This window comes from Scyliorhinus torazame, chromosome 4, assembly GCF_047496885.1.
Source record: "Scyliorhinus torazame isolate Kashiwa2021f chromosome 4, sScyTor2.1, whole genome shotgun sequence".
Taxonomy (NCBI): Eukaryota; Metazoa; Chordata; class Chondrichthyes; order Carcharhiniformes; family Scyliorhinidae; genus Scyliorhinus; species Scyliorhinus torazame.
In genome coordinates this window covers 52,517,005-52,533,967 of record NC_092710.1, presented here as the reverse complement: position 1 = coordinate 52,533,967, position 16,963 = coordinate 52,517,005, and the positions used below count along the sequence as shown (strand labels likewise).

Sequence of the window (16,963 nt, the reverse complement as noted above, 5' to 3'; positions counted from 1 at the left end):
AGCAGATTTCCATCATTTTGATTACCGCTCAGTATTGTTGATTTCTCATGCTGACTTTGAGAGTGCAAATTTCATTGGCACTGGACTTTTGAAACTGCAAAAATTGCAGTTATTTCTGAAAGTTATTAGATTATAGCATTCTGCAGGGACTAGTAAACAAACAGGAAATATTTTGTGAATTGGAAGTAATTAAACATGACCACAAAACTACAGTGGTATAATGCAGGACAAGACCAGGAGAGAGTTTTTACATTAACTGAAAATCTAGCAGAAATTGTTGAAAGTTGTCGACGGCAATTGCAATTTGGCAAACACGACGTTGTCACGGTTCATCCACTTTCCCAAAATCACCCTGCATTCTTTATTCTTTTTTCCTGTCGTTCATTGGGAACAAAGACGCCTTGAGACAAAGTTGAAGCCCAGGCAGGGACTTAAACCCATCGACCTTCAGATTAAAAGTCAGATGCTCTACCGACTGCGCTTCCAGGGCCCATTCAAAACGCAGTCTTATAGCTCACTTCAATGTTTCATATTGTATAATTTGAATTTCCTTCAATGGTAATTCAGCCTCACCAGCACATTTCCCTCGCAAGCAGACTGGCAGCCTCCCTTTGGCTTCCTTTCTCAAATTCTTCAGCTTGTACTCGCTTTTTACCAGTGACTTGTGATGTGACAACTGTTTACCCAGGGACCTGCACTGGGACTTCAAGACTTTGAAGATTACGTTTAGTTCGGTGAGATCTGAGTGGGAGGCTACAGAGACAAAGGTTGTATTTTGAGAAAGGGAATAAAAGGTATCATCTGGTGTTTGTTGTGGCAGAGTGTTAAAGTAAATAAATTCATCTAGTAAACTAGCAAATTATGCAAATCGCAAAGTTTCAGGATATAAATAGATCTGTCAGCACCACATCATCATGGAAAATAACCCCATCCTTTATCCCGCCCGAGTCGTTCTTGCAAACGTGCGGCAACATAAATCGTTCAATATAAAAGCAAATTACCGCGGATGTAAAATCTGAAAGGAAAACAGGAAATGATGGAAAATCTCAGCGGGTCTGGCACCATCTGTGAAGAGAGAACCGAGTTAACATTTCGAGTCCGGGTCACTCTTCGTCACAGTAAATCAATTAATCATTCAATCGTTGCTCAAAGATGTCGCTAAAAAACATTCAAAATGTTCCTTCAGGATTACCGGAGGTAAATCCTGTCATGCATTGAAAGAAAATACTGCGGATGTTGCGAATCTGCATGAGAAGCTAAACATGATAGGATTGAAGCTCAAAAATTGAGAGGATATATGTGGAGCCAGACACAGCGTTAACATTTCAAATCCGTGTGATCCTTAATCAGAGCTGAAGTGAGGAGTAAATGCAATGGAGTCGATGAGATGGAGTAGATGAGAAAATGGAAGTTGCGTGAAAAATGGATCTATGAAAGGTTTGACATAAGAGTCGAGAGGGCATCTTCAAGGTTAATGCCATGGAGATTTTGCCAATAAACTCTGCATTCACCATTAAATTGGGAGCTTTTCATAACAGGTTACTTGTTTTGACATAAAGGCACTGCTGAGATTTGAACTCAGGATCTCCTGTTTACTAGACAGGCGCTTTTACCATCTAAGCCACAGCACCTACTTGCAGACTGGCTCTGCAAGTTTGGAGCAGATTTCCATTATTTTGATTACCGCTCAGTATTGTTGATTTCTCATGCTGACTTTGAGAGTGCAAATTTCATCGGCACTGGACTTTTGAAACTGCAAAAATTGCAGTTATTTCTGAAAGTTATTAGATTATAGCATTCTGCAGGGAGAAGTAAACAAACAGGAACTATTTTGTGAATTGGAAGTAATTAAACATGACCACAAAACTACATTGGTATAATGCAGGACAAGACCAGGAGAGAGTTTTTACATTAACTGAAAATCTAGCAGAAATTCTTGAAAGTTGTCGACGGCAATTGCAATTCGGCAAACACGACGTTGTCACGGTTCATCCACTTTCCCAAAATCACCCTGCATTCTTTATTTTTTTTTCCTGTCGTTCATTGGGAACAAAAACGCCTTGAGACAAACTTGAAGCCCAGGCAGGGACTTTAACCCATCGACCTTCAGATTAAAAGTCAGATGCTCTACCGACTGCGCTTCCAGGGCCCATTCCAAACGCAGTCTTATAGCTCACTTCAATGTCTCATATTGTATATATTGAATTTCCTTCAATGGTAATTCAGCCTCACCAGCACATTTCCCTCGCAAGCAGACCGGCAGCCTCCCTTTGGCTTCCTTTCTCAAATTCTTCAGCTTGTACTCGCTTTTTACCAGTGACTTGTGATGTGACAACTGTTTACCCAGGGACCTGCACTGGGACTTCAAGACTTTGAAGATTACGTTTAGTTCGGTGAGATCTGAGTGGGAAGCTACAGAGACAAAGATTGTATTTTGAGAGAGGGAATAAAAGGTATCATCTGGTGTTTGTTGTGGCAGTGTGTGAACGTAAAAAAATTCATCTAGTAAACTAGCAAATTATGCAAATCGCAAAGTTTCAGGATATAAATAGATCTGTCAGCACCACATTATCATGGAAAATAACCCCATCCTTTATACCGCCCGAGTCGTTCTTGCAAACGTGCAGCAACATAAATCGTTCAATATAAAAGCAAATTACTGCGGATGTAAAATCTGAAAGAAAAACAGGAAATGATGGAAAATCTCAGCGGGTCTGGCACCACCTGTGAAGAGAGAACCGAGTTAACATTTCGAGTCCGGGTCACTCTTCGTCACAGTAAATCAATTAATCATTCAATCGTTGCTCACAGATGTCGCTAAAAAACATTCAAAATGTTCCTTCAGGATTACCGGAGGTAAATCCTGTCATGCATTCAAAGAAAATACTGCGGATGTTGCAAATCTGCATGAGAAGCTAAACATGATAGGATTGAAGCTCAAAAATTCAGAGGATATATGTGGAGCCAGACACAGAGTTAACATTTCAAATCAGTGTGATCCTTAATCAGAGCTGAAGTGAGGAGTAAATGCAATGGAGTAGATGAGATGGAGTAGATGGGAAAATGGAAGTAGCGTGAAAAATGGAGCTATGAAAGGTTTGACATAAGAGTAGGGAGAGCATCTTCAAGGTTAGTGCCATGGAGATGTTGCCAATAAACTCTGCATTCACCATTAAATTGGGAGCTTTTCATAACAGGTTACTTGTTTTGACAGAAAGGTGTAAAGAAACGCTGAGATTTGAACTCAGGATCCCCTGTTTACTAGACAGGAACTTTAACATCTAAGCCACAGCCCTACTGGCAGACCAGCTCTGCAAGTTTGGAGCAGATTTCCATTATTTTGATTACCGCTCAGTATTGTTGATTTCTCATGCTGACTTTGAGAGTGCAAATTTCATTGGCACTGGACTTTTGAAACTGCAAAAATTGCTGTTATTTCTGAAAGTTATTAGATTATAGCATTCTGCAGGGAGAAGTTAACAAACAGGAAATATTTTGTGAATTGGAAGTAATTAAACATGACCACAAAACTATTGTGATACAATGCAGGACAAGACCAGGAGAGAGTTTTTACATTAACTGAAAATTTAGCAAAAATTCTTGAAAGTTGTCGACGGCAATTGCAATTTGGCAAACACGATGTTGTCACGGTTCATCCAGTTTCCCAAAATCACCCTGCATTCTTTATTCTTTTTTCCTTTAGTTCATTGGGAACAAAAACACCTTGAGACAAAGTTGAAGCCCAGGCAGGGACTGAAACCCATCGATCTTCAGATTAAAAGTCAGATGCTCTACCGACTGCGCTTCTAGGGCCCATTCCAAACGCAGTCTTATAGCTCACTTCAAAGTCTCATATTGTATATTTTGAATTTCCTTCAATGGTAATTCAGCCTCACCAGCACATTTCCCTCGCAAGCAGACCGGCAGCCTCCCTTTGGCGTCCTTTCTCAAATTCTTCAGCTTGTTCTCGCTTTTTACCAGTGACTTGTGATGTGACAACTGTTTACCCAGGGACCTGCACTGGGACTTCAAGACTTTGAAGATTACGTTTAGTTCGGTGAGATCTGAGTGGGAAGCTACAGAGACAAAGATTGTATTTTGAGAGAGGGAATAAAAGGTATCATCTGGTGTTTGTTGTGGCAGTGTGTGAACGTATTTAAATTCATCTTGTAAACTAGCAAATTATGCAAATCGCAAAGTTTCAGGATATAAATAGATTTGTCAGCACCACATCATCATGGAAAATAACCCCATCCTTTATCCCGCCCGAGTCGTTCTTGCAAACGTGCAGCAACATAAATCGTTCAATATAAAAGCAAATTACTTTGGATGTAAAATCTGAAAGAAAAACAGGAAATGATGGAAAATCTCAGCGGGTCTGGCACCACCTGTGAAGGGAGAACCGAGTTAACATTTCGAGTCCGGGTCACTCTTCGTCCCAGTAAATCAATTAATCATTCAATCGTTGCCCACAGATGTCGCTAAAAAACATTCAAAAAGTTCCTTCAGGATTACCGGAGGTAAATCCTGTCATGCATTCAAAGAAAATACTGCAGATGGTGCGAATCTGCATGAGAAGCTAAACATGATAGGATTGAAGCTCAAAAGTTCAGAGGATATATGTGGAGCCAGACACAGCGTTAACATTTCAAATCCGTGTGATCCTGAATCAGAGCTGAAGTGAGGAGTAAATGCAATGGAGTCGATGAGATGGAGTAGATGAGAAAATGGAAGTTGCGTGAAAAATGGAGCTATGAAAGGTTTGACATAAGAGTCGAGAGGGCATCTTCAAGGTTAGTGCCATGGAGATCTTGCCAAGAAACTCTGCATTCACCATTAAATTGGGAGCTTTTCATAACAGGTTACTTGTTTTGACATAAAGGTATAAAGGCACTGCTGAGATTTGAACTCAGGATCCCCTGTTTACTAGACAGGCGCTTTTACCATCTAAGCCACAGCACCTACTTGCAGACTCGCTCTGCAAGTTTGGAGCAGATTTCCATTATTTTGATTACCGCTCAGTATTGTTGATTTCTCATGCTGACTTTGAGAGTGCAAATTTCATCGGCACTGGACTTTTGAAACTGCAAAAATTGCAGTTATTTCTGAAAGTTATTAGATTATAGCATTCTGCAGGGAGAAGTAAACAAACAGGAACTATTTTGTGAATTGGAAGTAATTAAACATGACCACAAAACTACAGTGGTATAATGCAGGACAAGACCAGGAGAGAGTTTTTACAATAACTGAAAATCTAGCAGAAATTCTTGAAAGTTGTCGACGGCAATTGCAATTCGGCAAACACGACGTTGTCACGGTTCATCCACTTTCCCAAAATCTCCCTGCATTCTTTATTTTTTTTCCTGTCGTTCATTGGGAACAAAAACGCCTTGAGACAAACTTGAAGCCCAGGCAGGGACTTAAACCCATCGACCTTCAGATTAAAAGTCAGATGCTCTACCGACTGCGCTTCCAGGGCCCATTCCAAACACAGTCTTATAGCTCACTTCAATGTCTCATATTGTATATTTTGAATTTCCTTCAATGGTAATTCAGCCTCACCAGCACATTTCCCTCACAAGCAGACCGGCAGCCTCCCTTTGGCTTCCTTTCTCAAATTCTTCAGCTTGTACTCGCTTTTTACCAGTGACTTGTGATGTGACAACTGTTTACCCGGGGACCAGCACTGAGACTTCAAGACTTTGAAGATTACGTTTAGTTCGGTGAGATCTGAGTGGGAAGTTACAGAGACAAAGATTGTATTTTGAGAGAGGGAATTAAAGATATCATCTGGTGTTTGTTGTGGCAGTGTGTGAACGTAAAAAAATTCATCGAGTAAACTAGCAAATTATGCAAATCGCAAAGTTTCAGGATATAAATAGATCTGTCAGCACCACATTATCATGGAAAATAACCCCATCCTTTATACCGCCCGAGTCGTTCTTGCAAACGTGCAGCAACATAAATCGTTCAATATTAAAGCAAATTACTGCGGATGTAAAATCTGAAAGAAAACAGGAAATGATGGAAAATCTCAGCGGGTCTGGCACCACCTGTGAAGAGAGAACCGAGTTAACATTTCGAGTCCGGGTCACTCTTCGTCACAGTAAATCAATTAATCATTCAATCGTTGCTCACAGATGTCGCTAAAAAACATTCAAAATGTTCCTTCAGGATTACCGGAGGTAAATCCTGTCATGCATTGAAAGAAAATACTGCGGATGTTGCGAATCTGCAGGAGAAGCTAAACATGATAGGATTGAAGCTCAAAAATTGAGAGGATATATGTGGAGCCAGACACAGCGTTAACATTTCAAATCCGTGTGATCCTTAATCAGAGCTGAAGTGAGGAGTAAATGCAATGGAGTAGATGAGATGGAGTAGATGAGAAAATGGAAGTTGCGTGAAAAATGGAGCTATGAAAGGTTTGACATAAGAGCAGGGAGAGCATCTTCAAGGGTAGTGCCATGGAGACTTTGCCAATAAACTCTGCATTCACCATAAAATTGGGAGCTTTTCATAACAGGTTACTTGTTTTGACAGAAAGGTGTAAAGGAACGCTGATATTTGAACTAAGGATCCCCTGTTTACCAGACAGGCACTTTAACCATCTAAGCCACAGCCCTACTGGCAGACCAGCTCTGCAAGTTTGGAGCAGATTTCCATTATTTTGATTACCGCTCAATATTGTTGATTTCTCATGCTGACTTTGCGAGTGCAAATTTCATTGGCACTGGACTTTTGAAACTGCAAAAATTGCTGTTATTTCTGAAAGTTATTAGATTATAGCATTCTGCAGGGAGAAGTTAACAAACAGGAAATATTTTGTGAATTGGAAGTAATTAAACATGACCACAAAACTATTGTGATACAATGCAGGACAAGACCAGGAGAGAGTTTTTACATTAACTGAAAATCTAGCAGAAATTGTTGAAAGTTGTCGACGGCAATTGCAATTTGGCAAACACGACGTTGTCACGGTTCATCCAGTTTCCCAAAATCACCCTGCATTCTTTATTCTTTTTTCCTTTCGTTCATTGGGAACAAAAACACCTTGAGACAAAGTTGAAGCCCAGGCAGGGACTGAAACCCATCGATCTTCAGATTAAAAGTCAGATGCTCTACCGACTGCGCTTCAAGGGCCCATTCCAAACGCAGTCTTATAGCTCACTTCAAAGTCTCATATTGTATATTTTGAATTTCCGTCAATGGTAATTCAGCCTCACCAGCACATTTCCCTCGCAAGCAGACCGGCAGCCTCCCTTTGGCTTCCTTTCTCAAATTCTTCAGCTTGTTCTCGCTTTTTACCAGTGACTTGTGATGTGACAACTGTTTACCCAGGGACCTGCACTGGGACTTCAAGACTTTGAAGATTACGTTTAGTTCGGTGAGATCTGAGTGGGAAGCTACAGAGACAAAGATTGTATTTTGAGAGAGGGAATAAAAGGTATCATCTGGTGTTTGTTGTGGCAGTGTGTGAACGTAAATAAATTCATCTAGTAAACTAGCAAATTATGCAAATCGCAAAGTTTCAGGATATAAATAGATCTGTCAGCACCACATCATCATGGAAAATAACCCCATCCTTTATACCGCCCGAGTCGTTCTTGCAAACGTGCAGCAACATAAATCGTTCAATATAAAAGCAAATTACTTCGGATGTAAAATCTGAAAGAAAAACAGGAAATGATGGAAAATCTCAGCGGGTCTGGCACCACCTGTGAAGAGAGAACCGAGTTAGCATTTCGAGTCCGGGTCACTCTTCGTCCCAGTAAATCAATTAATCATTCAATCGTTGCTCACAGATGTCGCTAAAAAACATTCAAAAAGTTCCTTCAGGATTACCGGAGGTAAATCCTGTCATGCATTCAAAGAAAATACTGCAGATGGTGCGAATCTGCATGAGAAGCTAAACATGATAGGATTGAAGTTCAAAAATTCAGAGGATATATGTGGAGCCAGACACAGCGTTAACATTTCAAATCCGTGTGATCCTTAATCAGAGCTGAAGTGAGGAGTAAATGCAATGGAGTAGATGAGATGGAGTAGATGAGAAAATGGAAGTTGCGTGAAAAATGGTGCTATGAAAGGTTTGACATTAGAGTAGGGAGGGCATCTTCAAGGTAAGTGCCATGGAGATTTTGCCAATAAACTCTGCATTCAGCATTAAATTGGGAGTTTTTCATATCAGGTTACTTGTTTTGACAGAAAGGTATAAAGGCACTGCTGAGATTTGAACTCAGGATCTCCTGTTTACGAGACAGGCGCTTTAACCATTTAAGCCACAGCGCCTACTTGCACACCAGCTCTGCAAGTTTGGAGCAGATTTCCATTATTTTGATTACCGCTCAGTATTGTTGATTTCTCATACTGACTTTGAGAGTGCAAATTTCATTGGCACTGGACTTTTGAAACTGCAAAAATTGCTGTTATTTCTGAAAGTTATTAGATTATAGCATTCTGCAGGGAGAAGTAAACAAACAGGAAATATTTTGTGAATTGGAAGTAATTAAACATGACCACAAAACTATTGTGATACAATGCAGGACAAGACCAGGAGAGAGTTTATACATAAACTGAAAATCTAGCAGAAATTGTTGAAAGTTGTCGACGGCAATTGCAATTTGGCAAACACGACGTTGTCACGGTTCATCAACTTTCACCAAATCACCCTGCATTCTTTATTCTTTTTTCCTGTTGTTCATTGGGAACAAAGACGCCTTGAGACAAAGTTGAAGCCCAGGCAGGGACTTAAAGCCATCGATCTTCAGATTAAAAGTCAGATGCTCTACCGACTGCGCTTCCAGGGCCCATTCCAAACGCAGTCTTATAGCTCACTTCAAAGTCTCATATTGTATATTTTGAATTTCCTTCAATGGTAATTCAGCCTCACCAGCACATTTCCCTCGCAAGCAGACTGGCAGCCTCCCTTTGGCTTCCTTTCTCAAATTCTTCAGCTTGTTCTCGCTTTTTACCAGTGACTTGTGATTTGACAACTGTTTACCCAGGGACCTGCACTGGGACTTCAAGACTTTGAAGATTACGTTTAGTTCGGTGAGATCTGAGTGGGAAGCTACAGAGACAAAGATTGTATTTTGAGAGAGGGAATAAAAGATATAATCTGGTGTTTGTTGTGGCAGTGTGTGAACGTAAAAAAATTCATCGAGTAAACTAGCAAATTATGCAAATCGCAAAGTTTCAGGATATAAATAGATCTGTCAGCACCACATTATCATGGAAAATAACCCCATCCTTTATACCGCCCGAGTCGTTCTTGCAAACGTGCAGCAACATAAATCGTTCAATATAAAAGCAAATTACTGCGGATGTAAAATCTGAAAGAAAAACAGGAAATGATGGAAAATCTCAGCGGGTCTGGCACCACCTGTGAAGAGAGAACCGAGTTAACATTTCGAGTCCGGGTCACTCTTCGTCACAGTAAATCAATTAATCATTCAATCGTTGCTCACAGATGTCGCTAAAAAACATTCAAAATGTTCCTTCAGGATTACCGGAGGTAAATCCTGTCATGCATTCAAAGAAAATACTGCGGATGTTGCAAATCTGCATGAGAAGCTAAACATGATAGGATTGAAGCTCAAAAATTCAGAGGATATATGTGGAGCCAGACACAGAGTTAACATTTCAAATCCGTGTGATCCTTAATCAGAGCTGAAGTGAGGAGTAAATGCAATGGAGTAGATGAGATGGAGTAGATGGGAAAATGGAAGTAGCGTGAAAAATGGAGCTATGAAAGGTTTAACATAAGAGTAGGGAGAGCATCTTCAAGGTTAGTGCCATGGAGATTTTGCCAGTAAACTCTGCATTCACCATTAAATTGGGAGCTTTTCATAACAGGTTACTTGTTTTGACAGAAAGGTATGAAGGTACTGCTGAGATTTGAAATCAGGATCTCCTGTTTACTAGACAGGCGCTTCAACCATCTAAGCCACAGCGCCTACTTGCACGCCAGCTCTGCAAGTTTGGAGCAGATTTCCATTATTTTGATTACCGCTCAGTATTGTTGATTTCTCAGACTGGCTTTGAGAGTGCAAATTTCATTGGCACTGGACTTTTGAAACTGCAAAAATTGCAGTTATTTCTGAAAGTTATTAGATTATCGCATTCTGCAGGTAAAAGTAAACATACAGGAAATATGTTGTGAATTTGAAGTAATTAAACATGACCACAAAACTATTGTGATACAATGCAGGACAAGACCAGGAGAGAGTTTATACATTAACTGAAAATCTAGCAGAAATTCTTGAAAGTTGTCGACGCCAATTGCAATTTGGCAAACACAACGTTGTCACAGTTCATCCACTTTCCCAAAATCACCCTGCATTCTTTATTCTTTTTTCCTGTCGTTCATTGGGAACAAAAACGGCTTGAGACAAAGTTGAAGCCCAGGCAGGGACTTAAACACATCGATCTTCAGATTAAAAGTCAGATGCTCTACCGACTGCGCTTACAGGGCCCATTCCAAACGCAGTCTTTTTGCTCACTTCAAAGTCTCATATTGTATATTTTGAATTTCCTTCAATGGTAATTCAGCCTCACCAGCACATTTCCCTCGCAAGCAGACCGGCAGCCTCCCTTTGGCTTCCTTTCTCAAATTCTTCAGCTTGTTCTCGCTTTTTACCAGTGACTTGTGATGTGACAACTGTTTACCCAGGGACCTGCACTGGGACTTCAAGACTTTGAAGATTACGTTTAGTTCGGTGAGATCTGAGTGGGAAGCGACAGAGACAAAGATTGTATTTTGAGAGAGGGAATAAAAGGTATCATCTGGTGTTTGTTGTGGCAGTGTGTGAACGTAAATAAATTCATCTAGTAAACTAGCAAATTATGCAAATCGCAAAGTTTCAGGATATAAATAGATCTGTCAGCACCACATCATCATGGAAAATAACCCCATCCTTTATACCGCCCGAGTCGTTCTTGCAAACGTGCAGCAACATAAATCGTTCAATATAAAAGCAAATTACTGCGGATGTAAAATCTGAAAGAAAAACAGGAAATGATGGAAAATCTCAGCGGGTTTGGCACCACCTGTGAAGAGAGAACCGAGTTAACATTTCGAGTCCGGGTCACTCTTCGTCCCAGTAAATCAATTAATCATTCAATCGTTTCTCCCAGATGTCGCTAAAAAACATTCAAAAAGTTCCTTCAGGATTACCGGAGGTAAATCCTGTCATGCATTCAAAGAAAATACTGCAGATGGTGCGAATCTGCATGAGAAGCTAAACATGATAGGATTGAAGCTCAAAAATTCAGAGGATATATGTGGAGCCAGACACAGCGTTAACATTTCAAATCCGTGTGATCCTTAATCAGAGCTGAAGTGAGGAGTAAATGCAATGGAGTAGATGAGATGGAGTAGATGAGAAAATGGATGTTGCGTGAAAAATGGAGCTATGAAAGGTTTGACATCTTCAAGGTAAGTGCCATGGAGATTTTGCCAGTAAACTCTGCATTCACCATTAAATTGGGAGCTTTTCATAACAGTTGACTTGTTTTGACGTAAAGGTATAAAGGCACTGCTGAGATTTGAACTCAGGATCTCCTGTTTACTAGACAGGCGCTTCAACCATCTAAGCCACAGCGCCTACTTGCACGCCAACTCTGCAAGTTTGGAGCAGATTTCCATTATTTTGATTACCGCTCAGTATTGTTGATTTCTCATACTGACTTTGAGAGTGCAAATTTCATTGGCACTGGACTTTTGAAACAGCAAAAATTGCAGTTATTTCTGAAAGTATTAGATTATCGCATTCTGCAGGTAAAAGTAAACAAACAGGAAATATGTTGTGAATTTGAAGTAATTAAACATGACCACAAAACTATTGTGATACAATGCAGGACAAGACCAGGAGAGAGTTTATACATTAACTGAAAATCTAGCAGAAATTCTTGAAAGTTGTCGACGCCAATTGCAATTTGGCAAACACAACGTTGTCACGGTTCATCCAGTTTCCCAAAATCACCCTGCATTCTTTATTCTTTTTTCCTGTCGTTCATTGGGAACAAAAACGGCTTGAGACAAAGTTGAAGCCCAGTCAGGGACTTAAACACATCGATCTTCAGATTAAAAGTCAGATGCTCTACCGACTGCGCTTCCAGGGCCCATTCCAAACGCAGTCTTTTTGCTCACTTCAAAGTCTCATATTGTATATTTTGAATTTCCTTCAATGGTAAGTCAGCCTCACCAGCACATTTCCCTCGCAAGCAGACCGGCAGCCTCCCTTTGGCTTCCTTTCTCAAATTCTTCAGCTTGTTCTCGCTTTTTACCAGTGACTTGTGATGTGACAACTGTTTACCCAGGGACCTGCACTGGGACTTCAAGACTTTGAAGATTACGTTTAGTTCGGTGAGATCTGAGTGGGAAGCGACAGAGACAAAGATTGTATTTTGAGAGAGGGAATAAAAGGTATCATCTGGTGTTTGTTGTGGCAGTGTGTGAACGTAAATAAATTCATCTAGTAAACTAGCAAATTATGCAAATCGCAAAGTTTCAGGATATAAATAGATCTGTCAGCACCACATCATCATGGAAAATAACCCCATCCTTTATACCGCCCGAGTCGTTCTTGCAAACGTGCAGCAACATAAATCGTTCAATATAAAAGCAAATTACTGCGGATGTAAAATCTGAAAGAAAAACAGGAAATGATGGAAAATCTCAGCGGGTCTGGCACCACCTGTGAAGAGAGAACCGAGTTAACATTTCGAGTCCGGGTCACTCTTCTTCCCAGTAAATCAATTAATCATTCAATCGTTTCTCCCAGATGTCGCTAAAAAACATTCAAAAAGTTCCTTCAGGATTACCGGAGGTAAATCCTGTCATGCATTCAAAGAAAATACTGCAGATGGTGCGAATCTGCATGAGAAGCCATACATGATAGGATTGAAGTTCAAAAATTCAGAGGATATATGTGGAGCCAGACACAGCGTTAACATTTCAAATCCGTGTGATCCTTAATCAGAGCTGAAGTGAGGAGTAAATGCAATGGAGTAGATGAGATGGAGTAGATGAGAAAATGGAAGTTGCGTGAAAAATGGAGCCATGAAAGGTTTGACATTAGAGTAGGGAGGACATCTTCATGGTAAGTGCCATGGAGATTTTGCCAGCAAACTCTGCATTCACCATTAAATTGGGAGCTTTTCATAACAGGTTACTTGTTTTGACAGAAAGGTATAAAGGCACTGCTGAGATTTGAACTCAGGATCTCCTGTTTACTAGACAGGCGCTTTAACCATCTAAGCCACAGCGCCTACTTGCACACCAGCTCTGCAAGTTTGGAGCAGATTTCCATTATTTTGATTACCGCTCAGTATTGTTGATTTCTCATACTGACTTTGAGAGTGCAAATTTCATTGGCACTGGACTTTTGAAACTGCAAAAATTGCTGTTATTTCTGAAAGTTATTAGATTATAGCATTCTGCAGGGAGAAGTTAACAAACAGGAAATATTTTGTGAATTGGAAGTAATTAAACATGACCACAAAACTATTGTGATGCAATGCAGGACAAGACCAGGAGAGAGTTTTTACATTAACTGAAAATCTAGCAAAAATTCTTGAAAGTTGTCGACGGCAATTGCAATTTGGCAAACACGACGTTGTCACGGTTCATCCACTTTCACCAAATCACCCTGCATTCTTTATTCATTTTTCCTGTCGTTCATTGGGAACAAAAACACCTTGAGACAAAGTTGAAGCCCAGGCAGGGACTTAAACCCATCGATCTTCAGATTAAAAGTCAGATGCTCTACCGACTGCGCTTCCAGGGCCCATTCCAAACGCAGTCTTATAGCTCACTTCAAAGTCTCATATTGTATATTTTGAATTTCCTTCAATGGTAATTCTGCCTCACCAGCACATTTCCCTCGCAAGCAGACCGGCAGCCTCCCTTTGGCTTCCTTTCTCAAATTCTTCAGCTTGTTCTCGCTTTTTACCAGTGACTTGTGATTTGACAACTGTTTACCCAGGGACCTGCACTGGGACTTCAAGACTTCAAGAAGATTACGTTTAGTTCGGTGAGATCTGAGTGGAAAGCTACAGAGACAAAGATTGTATTTTGAGAGAGGGAATAAAAGGTATCATCTGGTGTTTGTTGTGGCAGTGTGTGAACGTAAATAAATTCATCTTGTAAACTAGCAAATTATGCAAATCGCAAAGTTTCAGGATATAAATAGATCTGTCAGCACCACATCATCATGGAAAATAACCCCATTCTTTATCCCGCCCGAGTCGTTCTTGCAAACGTGCAGCAACATAAATCGTTCAATATAAAAGCAAATTACTGCTGATGTAAAATCTGAAAGAAAAACAGGAAATGACGGAAAATCTCAGCGGGTCTGGCACCACCTGTGAAGAGAGAACCGAGTTAACATTTCGAGTCCGGGTCACTCTTCGTCACAGTAAATCAATTAATCATTCAATCGTTGCTCACAGATGGCGCTAAAAAACATTCAAAAAGTTCCTTCAGGATTACCGGAGGTAAATCCTGTCATGCATTCAAAGAAAATACTGCAGATGGTGCGAATCTGCATGAGAAGCTAAACATGATAGGATTGAAGCTCAAAAATTCAGAGGATATATGTGGAGCCAGACACAGCGTTAACATTTCAAATCCGTGTGATCCTTCATCAGAGCTGAAGTGAAGAGGAAATGCAATGGAGTAGATGAGATGGAGTAGATGAGAAAAATGGAACTATGAAAGGTTTGACATAGGAGTAGGGTGGGCATTTTCAAGGTTAGTGCCATGGAGATTTTGCCAATAAACTCTGCATTCACCATTAAATTGGGAGCTTTTCATAACAGGTTACTTGTTTTGACAGAAGGTATAAAGGCACTGCTGAGATTTGAGCTCAGGATCTCCTCTTTACTAGACAGGCACTTTCACCATCTAAGCCACAGCACCTACTTGCAGACTAGCTTTGCAAGTTTGGAGCAGATTTCCATTATTTTGATTACCGCTCAGTATTGTTGATTTCTCATGCTGACTTTGAGAGTGCAAATTTCATCGGCACTGGACTTTTGAAACTGCAAAAATTGCAGTTATTTCTGAAAGTTATTAGATTATAGCATTCTGTAGGGAGAAGTAAACAAACAGGAAATATTTTGTGAATTGGAAGTAATTAAACATGACCACAAAACTACAGTGGTATAATGCAGGACAAGCGAAACATGATAGGATTTAAGCTCAAAAAATCAGAGGATATATGTGGAGCCAGAAACAGAGTTAACATTTCAAATCCGTGTGATCCTTAATCAGAGCTGAAGTGAGGGCTGTGGTAGTATGTATTAGGGGTCATGTGGGACTGGAAGCCCTAATGTCATTGGCTGACAGATCCCGGGTCCTGGTTGGCTGTTGACCTCTAGCTCCGCCCTGAAGGCGGAGTATAAGAAGCCGGAGTCCTCCCCCGCAGGCCAGTCTACTATTGAGCTGCGGGGGAACAGACACGCTTATAAAGCCGCATCGACTTCACTCTATTCGTCTCTCGGAGTCTTTGTGCGCCACAATTTATTAAGCGTGCCTAAAAAGGACTATGGAGCTCAGGATGATCCCGGAATGCCTGAAGATCAGCCCCCACGCAGTGAACGCGGCAGCAGCCTTCAAGCACTGGCAGACTTGTTTCAAGGCCTACATCAGAACGACCACCGGCCGAGTCATAGAAGAACAAAAACTACAGGTCCTGCACTCGAGGTTAAGCACGGATATTTTCTCCCTCATCGAAGACGCGGAGGATTTCCAGATGGCGTTCGCAGCACTGAAAAGTCTCTATGTCCGCCCAGTTAACCAAATCTACGCTCGCTACCAGCTCGCGACGAGACGGCAAAGTCCCGGAGAATCGATTGACGAATTCTACGCCGCGCTGCTGATTTTGGGACGAGCCTGCAGCTGCCCTTCGGTGAACGCAAATGAACACACGGACATGTTAATGCGCGATGCTTTTGTGGCAGGTATGCACTCCTCCCAAATCCTCCAAAGACCTCTAGAAAAAGAGTCGCTAGGACTCTCAGAGGCACGGGCCCTAGCAGCCTCCCTAGACGTGGCCGCGCGGAATACCCACGCCTACGGCCCCGACCGCGTGGCAGCCCATTGGGCTCCGTACGTACCCGTCGCGACAAACCCACCCCCCCCCGGATACCCCACAGGCTTGCGCGGTCCAAACGCCAAGTCGCACCGGGGGCGCCCGCTGCTATTTCTGCGGCCAGGCGAAACACCCCCGGCAGCGCTGCCCGGCCCACGCAGCAATCTGCAAGAGCTGCGGGAAAAAGGGCCATTTCGCGGTTGTGTGCCGGTCCCGCGAGGTCGCCGCTGTCCCGGGAGAACAGGGAGCCCTGCACGCCGCTTATACTCCCCAACCCCCCCAGCACCCCATGTACGACCCGCAGGCGCAGCCACTCTGGGTCCCGACCACCGCGGTCCCGGGAGAACAGGGAGCCCTGCACGCCGCTTACGCTCCCCAACGCCCCCCCCGTTCCCACGTATGACCCGCTGGCGCTACCAATTTGGGTCCCGACCACCGCTGTCCCCAGAGATGAGGGAGCCCCGCGCGGTCCTAACACTCCCCAACCACCCCAGCGCCCCATGTGCGACCAGCAGACACCGCCATTTTGGGTCCCGGCCACCACGAGGGGAGGAAGGGCGCCGCCATCTTGGACCACCCCAGACCTGTACGACGCATGGGGGCGGCCATTTTGTCCACCCCCGCTGCCATCTTGTGACCCCCCAGCCATGTGCGATGTATGGGGGCAGCCAATTTGTTCATCCCCGATGCCATCTTGGACGGCAACAACGGACCCCAGTGTCGACGGCTCGACGGGGTCCAAGGAAGACGCTCCACTACTACAACCACGTCTCGCTTCAATAACGCTCGATCAAGCTCGGCCCCGGACACTCCAGACGACGACGACAACAGTTCTAATAAACAGGCACGAGACACCATGCCTA

General features: G+C 42.3%; 5 non-coding genes across 5 annotated transcripts; all 5 read right to left on the bottom strand.

Annotated features, from left to right (window-relative positions):
* Positions 1–1,557: 1,557 nt before the first annotated feature.
* On the bottom strand, positions 1,558–1,631 carry trnat-agu (transfer RNA threonine (anticodon AGU)). The gene has a single exon. It is a non-coding gene; the product is annotated as a tRNA-Thr (tRNA).
* Positions 1,632–4,888: 3,257 nt separating this feature from the next.
* Positions 4,889–4,962, bottom strand: trnat-agu (transfer RNA threonine (anticodon AGU)). Its single transcript has one exon. It is a non-coding gene; the product is annotated as a tRNA-Thr (tRNA).
* Positions 4,963–8,218: 3,256 nt separating this feature from the next.
* Positions 8,219–8,292, bottom strand: trnat-cgu (transfer RNA threonine (anticodon CGU)). The gene has a single exon. It is a non-coding gene; the product is annotated as a tRNA-Thr (tRNA).
* A 3,243-nt stretch (positions 8,293–11,535) lies between these two features.
* trnat-agu (transfer RNA threonine (anticodon AGU)) lies at positions 11,536–11,609 on the bottom strand. Its single transcript has one exon. It is a non-coding gene; the product is annotated as a tRNA-Thr (tRNA).
* Positions 11,610–13,201: 1,592 nt separating this feature from the next.
* trnat-agu (transfer RNA threonine (anticodon AGU)) lies at positions 13,202–13,275 on the bottom strand. The gene has a single exon. It is a non-coding gene; the product is annotated as a tRNA-Thr (tRNA).
* Between the last annotated feature and the right edge of the window lie 3,688 nt (positions 13,276–16,963).